The sequence below is a fragment of the Phyllobates terribilis genome, unplaced genomic scaffold, assembly GCF_046119375.1.
Source record: "Phyllobates terribilis strain yellow unplaced genomic scaffold, ASM4611937v1 Scaffold_10__3_contigs__length_209671492, whole genome shotgun sequence".
In the NCBI taxonomy this organism is placed as follows: domain Eukaryota; kingdom Metazoa; phylum Chordata; class Amphibia; order Anura; family Dendrobatidae; genus Phyllobates; species Phyllobates terribilis.
In genome coordinates, this window is record NW_027362770.1 from 14,793,583 (window position 1) to 14,810,681 (window position 17,099).

The following is a 17,099-nucleotide window of genomic DNA, read 5'->3' on the forward strand; positions in this document are numbered from 1 at the left end:
ACGAAGATGTTTAGTGCTGACGATGCCATTATCAGCATGACTATTCTGGTGATTTACATGCTGGAGCACATGTTAAACAGAATTCGGAGTCAGGTGGTGGCACAAGAGGAGGTGGAGGAAGTAGAGGAGGAGGAGTTGTATGCGGAAGGGCTAACATCTGCAAGGTCCAGACGGTCGGCAGCACCAAGGCGGCAGGCATGTGAGGGTGGGGGAGATGGTTTTACCAGGGCGCATGGTAGCAGCCAAACTAGTGAGGAAGGTGCAGGAGCCCAGGAAGAAGTGGAGGACGAACTGATGGAAGACTCATCAGATGAGGGAGACCTTGATCACATTTCTGTTGTGCGAGGTTGGGGGGAGAGGACAGAGGAAGGAAGCATGATTGTTACCTCGCCACCAACACAACAGGGACTTGGTGCTCCTGGATGCGCAACACACATGAGTGCCTTCTTGCTGCACTACCTGCAACATGACCCTCGAATTGTGAGAATTAGAAATAATCCTGACTACTGGGTTGCCACACTGTTAGATCCCCGGTACAAAAGTAAATTTGCAGAAATTATTCCTGCCATAGAAAGGGATGCACGCATGCAGGAGTATCAGCAGAGACTGTTGCAGAATCTTACATGTGCTTTTCCACAAAATACCAGTGGTGCACGTAGTGAATCTCACAGCTCCAACTTGCCAACCGTGGGACCGTCAAGTGTTCAGCACTCAAACCGTAACAGAACCACAGTATCTGGTGGTAACATCAATTTTGCGGAATCATTTCACCACTTTTTTAGCCCATCCTTTGCAAGGCCACAGGAGACAAGAAGTCTGACACATAGTCAACGCCTAGAGACGATGGTACAGGAGTATCTCCAAGTAAACATTGAAGCCACGACTGTGTCACTGGACCCTTGCTCTTTTTGGGCTTCCAATCTGGATAAATGGCCGGAGCTAGCCACTTACGCCTTGGAGATCTTGTCATTCCCCGCAGCCAGCGTTCTGTCTGAACGTGTGTTCAGCGCTGCTGGTGGTGTGCTGACAGATAAGCGCACGCGGCTCTCCACTGATAATGTAGACAGACTCACGTTCATAAAGATGAACAAATCATGGATCCGAAACGACTTTTCTACCCCTGTGTCATCCTGGGGAGAGTAAAAGCTTGATGATTGTTTAAAATCACCCTACCAACCGTTTTAAGCTTTCAAATTACTAATCATGTTTATCTGTATCTTGACTGGAAAATAATTTGGGCTTTGTAGCAGTGTGCAGCACTGATCCTATTAGGCCATCTATAATAAGCTCCACCAGATTTAAAATTAAAAATAATTTTTAGCTGCATCTAGCCCGGAAAATAATTTTGGGGCTCCGAGATGCGCAAGACACATAAGTGCCTTCTTGCTGCACTACCTGCAGCATGACCCTCATATTGTCAGAATTCGAAGTAATCATGACTACTGGGTTGCCACACTCTTAGATCCCCCAAACTTTTCGATCAACCTTTTCATTTTAATAAAGACCAAAAAAATGGTCATTTTTGAAATTATAAGCATTAGCAGGTTGTTAGAAACTGAAATCAAACAGTTTTCAACTCAAAACTTTATTCTAGGTGATGTTACATTTTCACATAGGACCCCTTGTTCGAAAGGAGCTTCTGAACTCTCTCGTCCATTGAATTTGTCAGGTTTTGGATGGTTTCTGCTTCAATTGTTTTGCATGAGGACAGAATACCCTCCCAGAGCTGTTGCTTAGATGTGAACTGCCTCCCGCCATCATAGACACTCCTTTTAATGATGCTCCAAAGGTTCTGAATGGGGTAGAGGTCAGGGGAGCATGGGGGTCACACCATAAGTTTGTCCCCTTTTATGCCCATATCAGCCAGAGATGCAGATGTTTTATGTGCAGCATGAGATGGTGCATTATCATGCAGAAAAATGATCTTGCTGTGAAATACACGGTTCTTCTTCTTGAACCATGGCAGGAAGTGCTGTTTGAGAAAATCCACATACATTATGGAGTTCATCTTTAGCGCCTTCAGGGATCCTAAAGGGGCCGACAATCTCTCTCCCCATGATTCCAGCCCAAAACATTACTCCACCTCCTCCTTGTTGGCGCTGTAGCCGTGTTTGCGTGGGGTGTCCATCAACCAGCCATCCTCCACTCCATCCATCTGGACCATCGAGCGCTGCACGGCACTCATCCGTGAACAAAACAGTTTTGAAATCAGTCTTCATGTAATGTTTGGCCCACTGGAGCCGTTTCTGCTTGTGTGAAGTGGATAGAGGAGGTCGACAGGATGGCGTATGCACAGCTGCAAACCTCTGAAGGACCCTGCATCTTGTTGTTCGGGGGACGTTGGAGGCACAAGCAGCTTCAAAAACTTGTCTGCTGCTATGACAAGGCTTTTTTGCCGCTGCTCTTTCAACCTGACGTAATTGCCTGTAGGAAAGAGTCCTCAATTTGCCCTTATCAGCACGCACACGTGTGTACTGTGAATCAGCTACATACTTCTTGATTGCCAAGACACTTCATCCTGATCATCGCACAATGTTGATTGTAGTCATGCCTTGACCTAAACACTCCACAATTTGTTGCTTCTCAGCAGCCGACACATCCTTTTTCTTTCCCATTTTGGCAGAAAATGTAGGCTGCTGAATAATGTGAGAGAGCCTTCTTAAGTAGTCTTGCCTTTCATTGGACACACCTGACAAACTAATTAGCACAGGTGTCTGCAATTGCTTACAGTGATATAAAGAGCCCTGACACACATCACCATCAATGAGTTTAACTGACAAACAAACAAATTCTTCCCTTATCACTCCTAAACACTTTTTGCATAATAATTTGGAACACAGTGTACATGTGCTTTTCCACAAAACACCAGTGGTTCACGTAGTGAATCTTACAGTTCTAACTTGCCAACCGTGGTCTGTATGGAGTTGTTCAATAAAGGGCCCAAAATTAAGATAACATAGATGGGAGAGGTCTCTATGAATAGGAATTCCTAAGTATTTGATACCCTGTGAGGGCCAGGCAAAGGGAAAGTTGGACTGGATGGAATCCTATATGGATTTGGGGAGGGAGACATCGAGGGCCTCAGACTTCGCTGCATTGATTTTAAAATTTGACCATGTAACAAAGTGATCTATTTCAGCCATAACAGCATGGATGGATATATGTGATTGAGTGATATATACTAGGACATCATCAGCAAATAGAGAGCACTTGTACTCGGTGCCTCCCACCTCAATCCACCTAATATTGGGGTTATGGCGAATTGATGAGAGCAGGTGCTCCGTCACTAGGATGCATAAGAGAGGGGACAGAGAACATCCCTGCCTTGTCCCATTGGTGATTGTGAAAGGTGATGAAAATGTTCTGACGCGCCCCCTGGGCCTTGGGACACCCGGAGCCGGACCCTTTTTGGTGGATGCTGGTGGTTGTAGTCTTCGTGGCGGCGATCCGGTTCCGTGGCTCAGGGCGGTCAAACCAGTGGCGGAACTATTTATGTGGTTTTGATGTTTAAATGTCCGACTACGCCACCCGTGGATTGCGGTCAGAGTGAACCGCCGCTACAGGGCAGACCGCTAAGGCTGGTGTTGTGGGTGCAGCAGAGCGTAGCATAACTCCCCACGGGAGGAGTATAGCCTCAGGGCAGTGTATGCGGAGGATGGGGGTGATGGTGCAGGGCAGCAGCAGTAACGACACGGAGTCAGTGATGCAGTTCAGGGCCTTTACTCACAGTTCTTATTATCCAGACCACGTCTGCAGGTAACGGCTGCCCACGTCGTACTGTGCTCACCAGGTGAGGGGCTCAGACAACTCCCAGATAACTTTGGAGCGCTTCACAGGACCCCCTTTGTGTGTCCTTTGTCTGGCCTTTCTTACCAACACTTCTGTCCGGCTGCCTCGGGCCTCCTCTTGGTAAACTTGGCGCCAGTTTCCCTGACCCTATGTGGTGCCTTCCTAGCGGGTGGAGCAAGGGGCTGCGCCACATAAAATGTCAGAGCCTCCGGTTTCTAGCTGAGGGTCGTTTCCTGCCTCCACTAGTTCGGGGACCGGTCTCCCCCTTTGGCCTGACCCCTCCACGCAGGTGGATTCGGGCGTGCGGTGGCGACTCGCCCGTCCGCACCCCTGGGATCCCTTCATTCCTCGTTCCTGGAGCCTTCTCCGCTCCTCTTCCTTCCTTCTCCCTCTTGCAGGCCTGGGCCTCTGTTACTAGGCCCGCCTCCGGAGCAGAGCTCATGCAGAGCCCCTGCTCCCTGCCACTTCTGCTCAGACTTCTCTGCACTGAACTAAGATGGTGCCCACCTTTTATACTCCCTTCTCAATGCACCCAGGAACTGCTTCCTCCCTGCTCCTGCACTGCAGGGTTCCCCTTCCTCAGTGTTCCCTCCCCCCACTCCAGCCAGGGACAGGGACTGTCGTGCCCATCTCAGGGGCATATTGGTCGCCCTGCCCCACGGCAATGTGGTGTAATGCATGCAGGTGTCGGGTCCTGATCCACACTCCATCCTTATCTGAGAGTGAGATATCACACCTCTGGGTGAGGTGCAATACGTCTGTAGCAACCGAGCCCTCGGTGCTACAGTTCCATTTATCTTCAGCCTAGGTGACGTATTGTGATACAGGGCCGTGATTTTGGCTATAAAAGGGTCCCCTAGACCCCTACCCCAAGCTTTTTAAGAGAATCATATATGGCGTGCCAGGAGACTCTATGGAATGCTTTCTCAGCATCCAACGAGAGTATCTACTTACAAATTTTTAACTGCATCTAGCCCAGGAAATACTTTGTGCCTAGTAGCAGTGTCTGCTAGTCAGCGGATTATCCCGGCTGTTAAGCAAGCTACACCACCTGTAGTTTGGACACTTAATTTTTTCAAAGGAAATGCTTCGGGACCACGGGATACTTAGTGAAGAGCATCAGGAGGCACCCCAAGGCATAGGGGCTGGGACTGGCACTAGGATGCCTTGCGGTGGACAGCCGAGCTCGATCCTTATAAAAGCTTTTTAACTGCAGCAGCTTTAGTGGACGCTACTGGAGCTGGAATTACGCGGCTGCTGGCATGAGACTTGCCCTCCAATAGATCCTTGTAAATGGATTTAAAGTGTATTCATTCAAATTAGAGGGACAATTTAAATTAAAAAGCTTAGAGCTGCCTACACAACAGGGGGGCTCTCTCGACCCACCAGCGGACAGGCACCAGTATTGGGAGAGGGGGGCTGGCCGTCAGGGTTCACCGCGGCTCTGGCACAAACCCGGCGACACGGAGGTGGCACGGGCAGGAGCGGACTGGCCGTCTCGGCTTCTCACTTTTTGGATTTTAGAAGGGCATGACATGCCTATATCTGTGTCTCCCCCTCCTTTTACTCCTCCACCTCTTTTCTTTTCGCATGACTATATGTACTTGTCACTTTTCCATGTGTTAGTTGTGTCTTCTGAGCAGTTTGTCAGCTTTTGGACACCTTTGAAGGTGTTTTCTATGTGTTTCTATGTGTTTTTGTTTGCCTGCCATTGGTTTTAACGGTGTTCGAAGGTGTTCGACGAACAGTTCAACGAACAGTTCGGCGAACACACGGGTGTTCGACGAACCGAACCGAACTCGAACACTACGGGGGTGGCTCAACACTAATTATTACTTGTCCCCTTTTGTTGTGATCGGGGTCCTTCTCAGGACTAGATTACTTAGGTGCAGGGATCCTCAGGAGGTAGGGGTTACGCTGGCGGCCTGGACCTCTGTACCTTTAACAGTACCTCCAGGTTGAGGGATTAGTCAGGGCCCCAGCTTAGGGTCAGCTTAGGCCCCCTACCTCCAGTATACAGAGACAGCGTGACATTTTCACTGACCACTTAGTTTTTCTCCAGCTACCATGGATCCAGTAGCCGGTCTAGCTCGGCAGTTGCAGAGTTTGTCCATGGAGCTGGCGGACGTTAGGTCCAAGGTTTTGTATCCTCAGGAGCAAGCCGGACCAGAACCTAAAGTAGCTCTCCCTGACAGGTTCACTGGGGGGCGGGACAAGTTTTTTGTTTTCCGGGAGGCATGCAAGTTGTACTTTCGGCTGCGGCCTCGGTCATCGGGGAGTGAAGAACAAAGGGTGGGAATTGTCATCTCGCTCCTACAAGGGGACCCACAATCTTGGGCGTTCTCTCTTCCCCCGGGCTCCCCGGCTCTCCAGTCAGTGGATAGGTTTTTCGCTGCTCTGGGACTCGTATATGATGACCCAGATCGGATCTCCCTTGCTGAGTCTAAGTTACGTAGGATCCAGCAGGGAGATCGTCCGGCGGAGGAATTCTGTTCGGAGTTCCGTAGGTGGGCCACGGACACCCAGTGGAATGACCCGGCTCTTAGGAGCCAGTTTTGTCAAGGTTTATCCGAAAAATTACAGGATGTGTTGGCACTGGAAGCCGCTATGGCCCTTGCTATTCGCGTTGACAGACGGCTTCGGGAGAGGTGCGGGATAACTCTACCCCCTGTGATGACTCCACCTCCTACAAGGTCCCCTCATATGGTGGTTCCCCTGGTCAGTCCAGAGGAGCCTATGCAATTAGGAGGGACATCATTTCGGGGGAGGGGACCGGTGGTGCGCCATAAGACAGGAAGGTGTTTCTTCTGCGGGAGAAAGGGACATTTTATTGGGGGGTGTCCATCCCGTCCCTTGCAGAGTGAAGAGTCGTCGGAAAACTGTTGATCCCAGGTTGTGTGGTGGACGGCAATCTGGGAGTAGGTATTTCGTCCCTAGGTTCGTCTCAGTTTCTCGTACCGGCGGAGGTGGTGGTGGGTACGAGAACTTAGAGGATATCTGTTCTTCTGGATAGTGGGGCCGGGGCTAATCTGGTTGATGCTCGGTTTGCCCGGGTTCAAGGTATGCGATTGAGTGAGTTGGCTAAACCCATCCCCATATTCTCGATCGATGCCAGGCCTCTCGGTCAGGGAAGTTTTTTGCAAGCTGTGCATGACGTAAAACTTCAAGTGGGGGCGATACATAAAGAACTGTTGTCTTGCTACGTGTTGGAGGGTCTTCCCACTCCTATAGTGTTGGGCCTTCCTTGGTTAACTAAGCATAACCCGGTTATTAATTGGCAAACCAGAGAGATAAGCCAATGGAGTAAATTCTGTAATAAAAACTGCATGAACACGGTCATCGGTGCGGTTACTCCTTGGGTCTTACCTCCATTTCTGGCGGACTTTGAGGATGTATTCTCGGAAAAAGGGTGTCAGGAACTACCTCCTCATCGCGAGTATGACTGTTCTGTAAAACTGCTCCCTGAGGCCAAGTTACCTAAAGCTAGGTTGTATAACCTTTCTGGTCCTGAGAGGCAGGCCATGAAGGATTATATTTCAGAAAGTCTGGCTAAGGGGCATATTAGACCTTCATCTTCACCGGTGGCTGCGGGGTTCTTCTTTGTTAAGAAGAAAGATGGAGGCCTACGCCCTTGCCTGGATTTCCGTGAACTTAATCGGATTACGGTCCGAGATCCATATCCGCTCCCACTTATTCCCGATCTCTTTAATCAGATCGTGGGCGCCAAATGGTTCTCTAAGTTGGATCTCAGGGGGGCGTACAATCTGATTAGGATGAAGGAGGGGGATGAGTGGAAGACGGCGTTTAACACTCCGGAGGGGCATTATGAGAACCTTGTCATGCCATTCGGTCTGACTAATGCCCCGGCGGTGTTCCAACACTTTGTTAATGACATTTTTCGCCGCCTGGTGGGACAGTTTGTTGTCATATATCTGGATGATATCTTAATTTACTCGCCGGATCTGGTGTCTCATCAGGAGCACGTTAGGCAGGTGTTACAGATCTTGCGGGATAATAAACTGTATGCCAAATGGGAAAAGTGTGTGTTCGCCGTACAGGAACTCCAGTTTTTAGGCTTCCTGGTTTCAGCGTCCGGTTTTCGTATGGACCCTAGGAAGGTGCGGGCAGTTCTTGAGTGGGATCGGCCAGAGAATCTTAAGGCACTACAACGTTTCCTGGGGTTTGCTAATTATTACCGGAAGTTCATTCGTAATTTCTCGTCCATGGTTAAGCCTCTCACAGACATGACTAAAAAGGGGACGGATTTTTCTAGGTGGTCTGACAAGGCTTGTCAAGCATTCTCCTCCTTGAAAAAATGTTTTGCCTCGGCACCCATACTCATTCAACCTGATGCGTCACAGCCATTCATTGTAGAGGTAGACGCTTCCGAGGTAGGGGTGGGAGCAGTATTGTCACAAGGTTCGTCCCCTGGTAAGTGGCATCCGTGCGCCTTTTTCTCTAAAAAATTGTCGTCCGCTGAGAGGAATTACGATGTCGGCAATAGGGAACTCTTGGCCATTAAGTTAGCTTTTGAGGAGTGGCGCCATTTTTTGGAGGGGGCAGTCCATCCGGTCACCGTCATCACCGATCACAAGAACCTGCTATATCTGGAGTCCGCGAAACGTCTGAATCCCAGACAAGCTAGGTGGTCATTGTTTTTTACCAGGTTTAATTTTGTCGTTACATATCGTCCTGGGTCAAAAAATGTAAAGGCGAATGCCTTATCTCGTAGTTTCCCTGGGGCCGGGAATACGGACGACCCGATTCCTATCCTTCAGGAGGGGGTGGTGGTTTCGGCAGTATGCTCTGAGCTGGAGGAGGAGGTATTGGAGGCTCAGGGGGACGCCCCTGTTGGACCTCCGGGGAGACTGTTTGTTCCAGATCAGTTGCGACAAAAGGTGATCGAGGCACACCATAACTCAGTTTTTGCAGGACACCCGGGGAGTAGAGCAACTGTGGATCTCCTCTCGCGTCGGTTTTGGTGGCCTAACTTACATAAGGAGGTGGTAACTTTTGTCGCGTCCTGTGGGGTTTGTGCGCGCTCTAAGACCTCACATACCCGTCCGTCTGGGGCCCTCTTACCTTTGAAGATCCCGGAGCGTCCTTGGACTCATCTGTCTATGGACTTTATTACGGACCTCCCTCCGTCTTCGGGTAAAACGGTCATACTCGTTGTAGTGAACAGGTTCAGCAAGATGGCACATTTTATCGCTCTTCCGGCTCTCCCTAATGCTAAAACTCTTGCGCAGGTGTTCATTGGGGAGATTGTGAGGCTTCACGGGGTACCCTCCGAGGTGGTGTCTGATCGGGGGTCTCAGTTTGTGTCCAAGTTCTGGAAGGCGTTTTGTGCACGGCGGGGGATGCATTTGTCGTTCTCATCGGCTTTTCATCCTCAGACCAATGGTCAGACGGAATGTATGAACCAGAGCTTGGAGACATATCTCCGGTGTTTTGTGTCAGAGAACCAGGAGGACTGGGCTTCTTTCTTACCTCTGGCAGAGTTTGCTCTTAATAATAGGTGGAGCGAGTCCACTGGTAAGTCCCCGTTTTTTGGGGCATATGGTTTTCACCCCCAGTTTTGTACTTTCAGTAGGGGGGGCTCTTCGGGGGTTCCTGAGGAGGAACGATTTTCCTCATCACTCGCTTCAGTATGGAGAGGGGTGCTGAAGAATCTGAATACTATGGGGAACCGATACAAACGTATGGCTGATAGGAGGAGAGTGTCTGGTCCGGACCTAAGTGTGAACGATCGGGTATGGTTGTCTACCAGGAATATAAAACTTAAGGTTCCCTCCTGGAAACTGGGTCCCAGGTTCATCGGGCCGTACAGAATCAGTTCTATTATTAATCCGGTGGCATTCCGTCTTGACCTCCCCCCTACGTTTAAAATTCACAACGTGTTCCACAGATCGTTGCTTAAGAGGTATGTGGCGCCGGTGGTACCGTCACCTTTACCTCCCCCTCCAGTGGTGGTCAAGGGTAACTTGGAGTTCTAGGTATCGAGGGTCATCGATTCATGCTTTAATCGCCGGTCCCTTCAGTACCTGGTTCATTGGAAAGGGTATGGTCCTGAGGAGAGGATGTGGGTTCCTGCGTCGGATATTAACGCAGACCGATTAGTTCGGGCCTTCCACACGACTCACCCGGATAAACCTGGCCCTGAGGGTCCGGAGGCCCCTCGTAGAAGGGGGGGTACTGTCACGGGTGTGTCGCCACGAAGATCATCACGATTACACAGCCTGACTTCTCGCAGCTGACTTTTTGGTGCTTTGTGTTTTTCGGCAGTGAGGGAGTTAATTCTCTCTCTCTCTGTGCTAGACGAGGTCCAGCCTCGCCCAGCTGCAATCAATGCTGCTGTAATGAGACTCCTTCAAATGCCTGCTGGTCTGTTAGGGAAGTGTCGGTGAAAGCATTTCATGCAGACTAACAGAGCGGATCGTGGCATTTGGAGTTTCAGAGATAAGTGTATTCAGAGAGTTTTTTCCCTTCCTCGCTTTATCATTTATCTCCTTTCCCGTTGGTGTTCCCTCTGTTGTAGTTGTGTAGTTTTTGTATGCAAGGTGGTTTTGGTTTTTCCCTTGTACTGTCTCATTCGTCTAAGTACTGTGTGTGGGCATATTATTACTTGTCCCCTTTTGTTGTGATCGGGGTCCTTCTCAAGACTAGATTACTTAGGTGCAGGGATCCTCAGGAGGCAGGGGTTACACTGGCGGCCTGGACCTCTGTACCTTTAACAGTACCTCCAGGTTGAGGGATTAGTCAGGGCCCCAGCTTAGGGTCAGCTTAGGCCCCCTACCTCCAGTATACAGAGACAGCGTGACAACAGTCAGAGAGACACTATTACTGATTTTTTTATGGAAAAAAGGCCAAAAGCAGGATAGTACAGAGATTTGAACCGTGGAACTGCAAAACCACAGTTCTAGTTCTCTGGCTTGCACCAGAATATTTTAAACAGATATATTTGTGTCTGAACAGTCAGGGAGACACTATTACTGTTTTTTTTATGTAAAAAAGGCCAAAAGCTGCATAATACAGAGATTTGAACCGTGGAACTGCAAAACCAAACTTCTAGTTATTTGGCCTACACCAGAATATTTTAAACAGATATATTTGTGTCTGAACATTCAGGGAGACACTATTACTGTTTTTTTTACAGAAAAAAGGCCAAAAGCAGGATAATACAGAGATTTGAACCGTGGAACTGCAAAACCACAGTTATAGTTATGTGGCCTACAACAGAATCTTTTAAACAGATATATTTGTGTCTGAACAGTCAGGGAGACAATATTACTGTTTTTTTTACAGAAAAAGGCCAAAAGCAGGATAATACAGAGATTTGAACCGTGGAACTGCAAAACCACAGTTCTAGTTATCTGGCCTACACCAGAATCTTTTAAACAGATATATTTGTGTCTGAACAGTCAGGGAGACACTATTACTGTTTTTTTTACGGAAAAAAGGCCAAAAGCAGGATAATACAGAGATTTGAACCGTGGAACTGCAAAACCACAGTTATATTTATGTGGCCTACACCAGAATCCTTTAAACAGATATATTTGTGTCTGAACAGTCAGCGAGACACTATTACTGTTTAATTATGGAAAAAAGGCCAAAAGCAGGATAATACAGAGATTTGAACCGTGGAACTTCAAAACCACAGTTATAGTTATCTGGCCTACACCAGAATCTTTTAAACAGATATATTTGTGTCTGAATAGTCAGCGAGACACTATTACTGTTTTTTTTTACGGAAAAAAGGCCAAAAGCTGGATAATACAAAGATTTGAACCGTGGAACTTCAAAACCACAGTTATAGTTATCTGGCCTACACCAGAATCTTTTAAACAGATATATTTGTGTCTGAACAGTCAGAGAGACACTATTACTGATTTTTTTACGGAAAAAAGGCCAAAAGCAGGATAGTACAGAGATTTGAACCGTGGAACTGCAAAACCACAGTTCTAGTTCTCTGGCCTGCACATGAATATTTTAAACAGATATATTTGTGTCTGAACAGTCAGGGAGACACTATTACTGTTTTTTTATGTAAAAAAGGCCAAAAGCTGGATAACACTGAGATTTGAACCGTGGAACTGCAAAACCACAGTTATAGTTATGTGGCCTACAACAGAATCTTTTAAACAGATATATTTGTGTCTGAACATTCAGGGAGACAATATTACTGTTTTTTTTACAGAAAAAAGGCCAAAAGCAGGATAATACAGAGATTTGAACCGTGGAACTGCAAAACCACAGTTATAGTTATGTAGCCTACAACAGAATCTTTTAAACAGATATATTTGTGTCTGAACAGTCAGGGAGACACTATTACTGTTTTTTTTACGGAAAAAAGGCCAAAAGCAGGATAGTACAGAGATTTGAACCGTGGAACTGCAAAACCACAGTTCTAGTTCTCTGGCCTGCACCAGAATATTTTAAACAGATATATTTGTGTCTGAACAGTCAGGGAGATACTATTACTGTTTTTTTTATGTAAGAAAGGCCAAAAGCTGCATAATACAGAGATATGAACTGTGGAACTGCAAAACCAATCTTCTAGTTATCTGGCCTACACCAGAATATTTTAAACAGATATATTTGTGTCTGAACAGTCAGGGAGACATTATTACTGTTTTTTTATGTAAAAAAGGCCAAAAGCTGGATAATACTGAGATTTGAACCGTGGAACTGCAAAACAAAACTTCTAGTTATCTGGCCTACACTAGAATATTTTAAGCAGAAATATTGGTGTCTGAACAGTCACAGACACACTCAATTTTTTTTTTGGGGGGGGGGGGAATACCAAAAGGTTAGTAAGATGCGTATTTGTACAGTCTGACTGAGGAAAAATAAAAAATTCAGGATTTAGATAAAAAAAAGGATTTTTCCTGGCCCCTGAGACCCGGGGATAAGTTTAGCAATTTGACCAGCAGGAGCACACAGGACTGTAATGCAATGTTTGTTGATATAACCACTGCGTCTCCTATACAGCATACCTGCCTGATATCTGGGATGGATATTAGTCCTGAGAAGGACTGTTTGCTTGATTTGGCAGGCTTTAGAGACTCTACACTAACTATTTTGCAGTATAAATCTCTCCCTAGCTCTGCAGCACTGACCCTACACTGTCTGATCCGGAGCGACTGTGTCCAAGATGGCGGCGCCCGGTTTTAAATACTCAAGGTGACGCTGTGCGGCTAGCCAATAACTGTAATGCCCACAAACAACATGGCTGCGGCATTACAGTCGCTGGCTGGCAATCCCTGCATGTTCATTGGCTCTGTAAAGAGCGCCTAATGTGCAGGGCGGAGACCCGAGCTCCCGCCCGAGTATCCCGGAAATGCTCGGTGCTCGCCGAACATCCCAAGTAACGAGATGCTCGGGCGAGCACCGAGCAGTGTTGAGCATACTCGCTCAACACTAATTACCACCATACGTTGACAATATAGTGGCATATAGCAGTCCTGCCAACCATATTAGAGATTACAGTACAGATATATGCAGTATAGGGACTTACAGATGACATTCTTTCTGATGGAGTCATTTACTTTTCTTTTCTTTTTCATCTGGCCCAGACCATTATAACGACTTCTCTAGCCAGGACTCGTCTGCAGAGATTACAACAAAGACACATTTGACTTCTCATATTTCAGGCACTGTCTCCATGTATTCCCAACCTGCACAAATGCCTCATCCTGCCGGCTCTTCAAGCCTGGAACAGTGATCCCAATACTTCAAAAATTATGTCATTACTATGATAACCCATCCATCAATTAATGCTACAAACACAGAGTGCCTCTAAAAATAATAGTGTCCCATAGAAAGTAATATAGTATGATAGCCTCCACAGTTCTCTATATGCTGTATTATGGCCCCCAGAGCTCCTTATACACTGAATTATACACCAACACGTCCTTATATATAGTATGATGATCTCCACAGCTCCAAATATGTATAATGACCCCCACAACTCCCTCTATGCGATGATGGCCCCCACAGCTCCTTATATATAGTATGATGGCCCCACAGCACCCTATATGCTGTATTATGGCCCCCACAGCTCCCTACAGCATGTATTATATCCCTGCAGACCTCCCTCTTCTCCGGTCTTTTGCAGCACATCCCAATACGGTACCCTTAAAAATAGGAGTGTTATTAAAGTGCCCTCTGCATAATAATATCTGTTCATATTATGACCTAAAAGAGCCTCCTAGGGTATATGACCTCCACACTGTCCACCATTATATGCTATAACCACCCGCTCTTATGAACCATTCCCTTTACCATGGCTGTCCCCTCTCTAATTTTCCATTACACTTTCTATATCTCCACACTGTCCGCCGTCATACTAACCCCTCTCCATATTGTTCCTCCATTTCCTACTGTCTCCTCTCCATATCCATTCTGTGCACCCTCTCCACACTATGCCCTCATATTACCCACCTTGCTGCCCTCTTCAAACTGTAATCACTCCTCAGTCTGTCCCCCTACACAGTATGATGGTTACCACCGCCGCCCATACGGTATTATATCCACAACAAGCCGCCAATATATGGTATTGTCACCAACACAGACCCCATAAATAGTATGATGTCTACCACTGCTCCTCATATACTTTACTGTTCTCCTGCACAGCCCCTCATTTCATGGCCCAAACACAGAGGCCATCATTTCATGCCCCCCTGCACAGCACCTCAGTTTATCCTTACACTCTGCACACCCCTCATTTCATTTCCTCAGTCTGCACAGACCCTCAGTTTATTAACCCTCCATCAGCACAGCCCCATCAGTGTATCCCACCCATCAGCACAGCCCCATCAGCGTATCCCCCCATCAGCACAGCCCCATCAGCGTATCCCCCCTATTAGCGTATCCCCCCATCAGCACAGCCCCATCAGCGTATCCCCCCATCAGCACAGCCACATCAGCGTATCCCCCCATCACCACAGGCCCTCAGTGTATCCCCCATCAGCACAGCCACATCAGCACAGGCCCTCAGTGTATCCACCCCAATCAGCGCAGGCCCTCAGCATATCCCTCTCCATCAGCACAGGCCCTCAGCGTATCCCCCCCATTAGCACAGAGCCTCAACTTACCCCCCCATCAGCACAGGCCCTCAGTGTATCCCCATCAGCACAGATCCTCAGCGTATCCATCCCCATCAGCACAGACCCTCAGCATATCCCCTCCATCAGCACAGGGCCTCAGCATATCCCCACCCCATCAGCACATGCCTTCAGCGTATTACCCCATCAGCACAGCCCCATCAGCATATCCCCCCCAACATCACAGCCCCATCAGCATAGTATCCCGCCCCTATCAGCACAGGCCCTCAGCATATCCCCCACATCAGCACAGGCCCTCAACGTATCCCCCCCATCAGCACAGGCCCTCAGCGTATCCCCCCATCAGCACAGCCCCATCAGCGAATCCCCCCATCAACACAGCCCCATCAGCGTACCCCCCCCATCAACACAGCTCCATCAGCATAGTATCCCCCCCATCAGCACAGGCCCTCAGCGTATCCCCTCATCAGCACAGGCCCTCAGCGTGTTCCCCCCCATCAGCACAGGCCCTCAGCGTATTCCCCTCCCATCAGCACAGGCTCTCAGTTTATCCCCACCATCAGCACAGCCCCATCAGCAAAAGGTCCTCAGCATATCCCCCCAATCAGCACAGCCACATCAGCGTAGTATCCCCTCCATCAGCACAGGCCCTCAGTGTATCCCCCCCAATTAGCACAGTCCCTCAGCGTATCCCTTCCATCAGCACAGACCCTCAGCGTATCCCCCTACCATCAGAACAGGTCCTCAGCATATCCCCCCCTTCAGCACAGGCCCTCAGCGTATCCCCCCCATCAGCACAGACCCTCAGCGTATCCCCCCCATCAGCACAGATCCTCAGCATATCCCCCCATCAAGCACAGACCCTCAGCGTATCCTCCCCCCATCAGAACAGGCCCTCAGCATATCCCCCCCATCAGCACAGCCCCATCAGCACAGGCCCTCAGCATATCCTCCCACCTTCAGCACAGCCCCATCAGCATAGTATCCCCCCATCAGCACAGACCCTTAGCGTATCCCCCCCATCAGCACAGGCCCTCATCGTATCCCCCCCATCAGCACAGCCCCATCAGCACTGGCCCTCAGTTTTCCCCCCCCATCAGCACAGGCCCTCAGCATATCCTCCCCATCAGCACAGCCCCATCAGTGTATCCCACCCCATCAGCACAGGCCCTCAGCATATCTTCCCCCATCAGCGAAGACCCTCATCATATCCACTCACTCCCATTAAAAAAAAAAAAAAGCTCATACTCACATGATCCAGGCTCCCGTCCGCCGTCTCCTGTTCTGTGAAGTGTAGCAGTGGATGCTGGACAGCGCAATGACATCACTCCATCCACCGTCCCCTGCATGCACAGACCAGCATCTTCCAGGAGATCCCAACGTAGTAGGTGAGTGCTCCTCTACTGCTGTCCGGGCGGTGAGTGCAGGGAGGGACTGATGACCAGAGCGCAGGACAGAGAGAGGGGTGAGCAGTGTCAGTGACTGACATTGCTCACCTCCGTGCCTGCACCCTGGCTGTAGCTGTGTTGAATGTCTGCAGCCGGAGGAAGGTGTCCAAGAAGTTCACGGCCAGAGCCCTGGATCTTTGATACTAGCGACACCCCTGACGCGTGCTATCCCTAGCCAGAACTGAAGATATATGAAATGAAATATCTGCTAGACTCCACCACCAATTGGCCACATTGAGTAATTATCCAATTAGGACAAGGCCAGAGTAGGCATTAGTATGCAGGATAAACAAACCAATGTTGAGCAAACAAGCTATAAAACAGTGAGGGAGATAGCTTTGAACACTTTTAAACATAAGAGAAAAAAAAAAAAAAACACAGGAGAAATGAATAAATACCATGTAAAAAATCTTCCTAGATAATATGGGTCTGTTCACACTTATCAGATAGCACACAAATGGAAGGATGAATAAATACCTGTGTGAAGAAAAGAGGAGAGAGGAGTATCAGTTTCATGTGATGTATAACTGAAAGCACTTTAAACTACAGCACTTAAAATCTATTGGACGTGTGACTAGCACATGTGCTATCCCTAGCCAGAACTGAAGATACAGGTACTTCTCACTAAATTAGAATATCAAAAAATTAATTTATTTCTGTTCTTCAATACAAAAAGTGAAACTCATATATTATATAGAGTCATTACAAACAGAGTGATCTATTTCAAGTGTTTATTTCTAGTGATGGGCGAACACTAAAATGCTCGGGTGCTCAATGCTCGGGTCAAGCACATTGG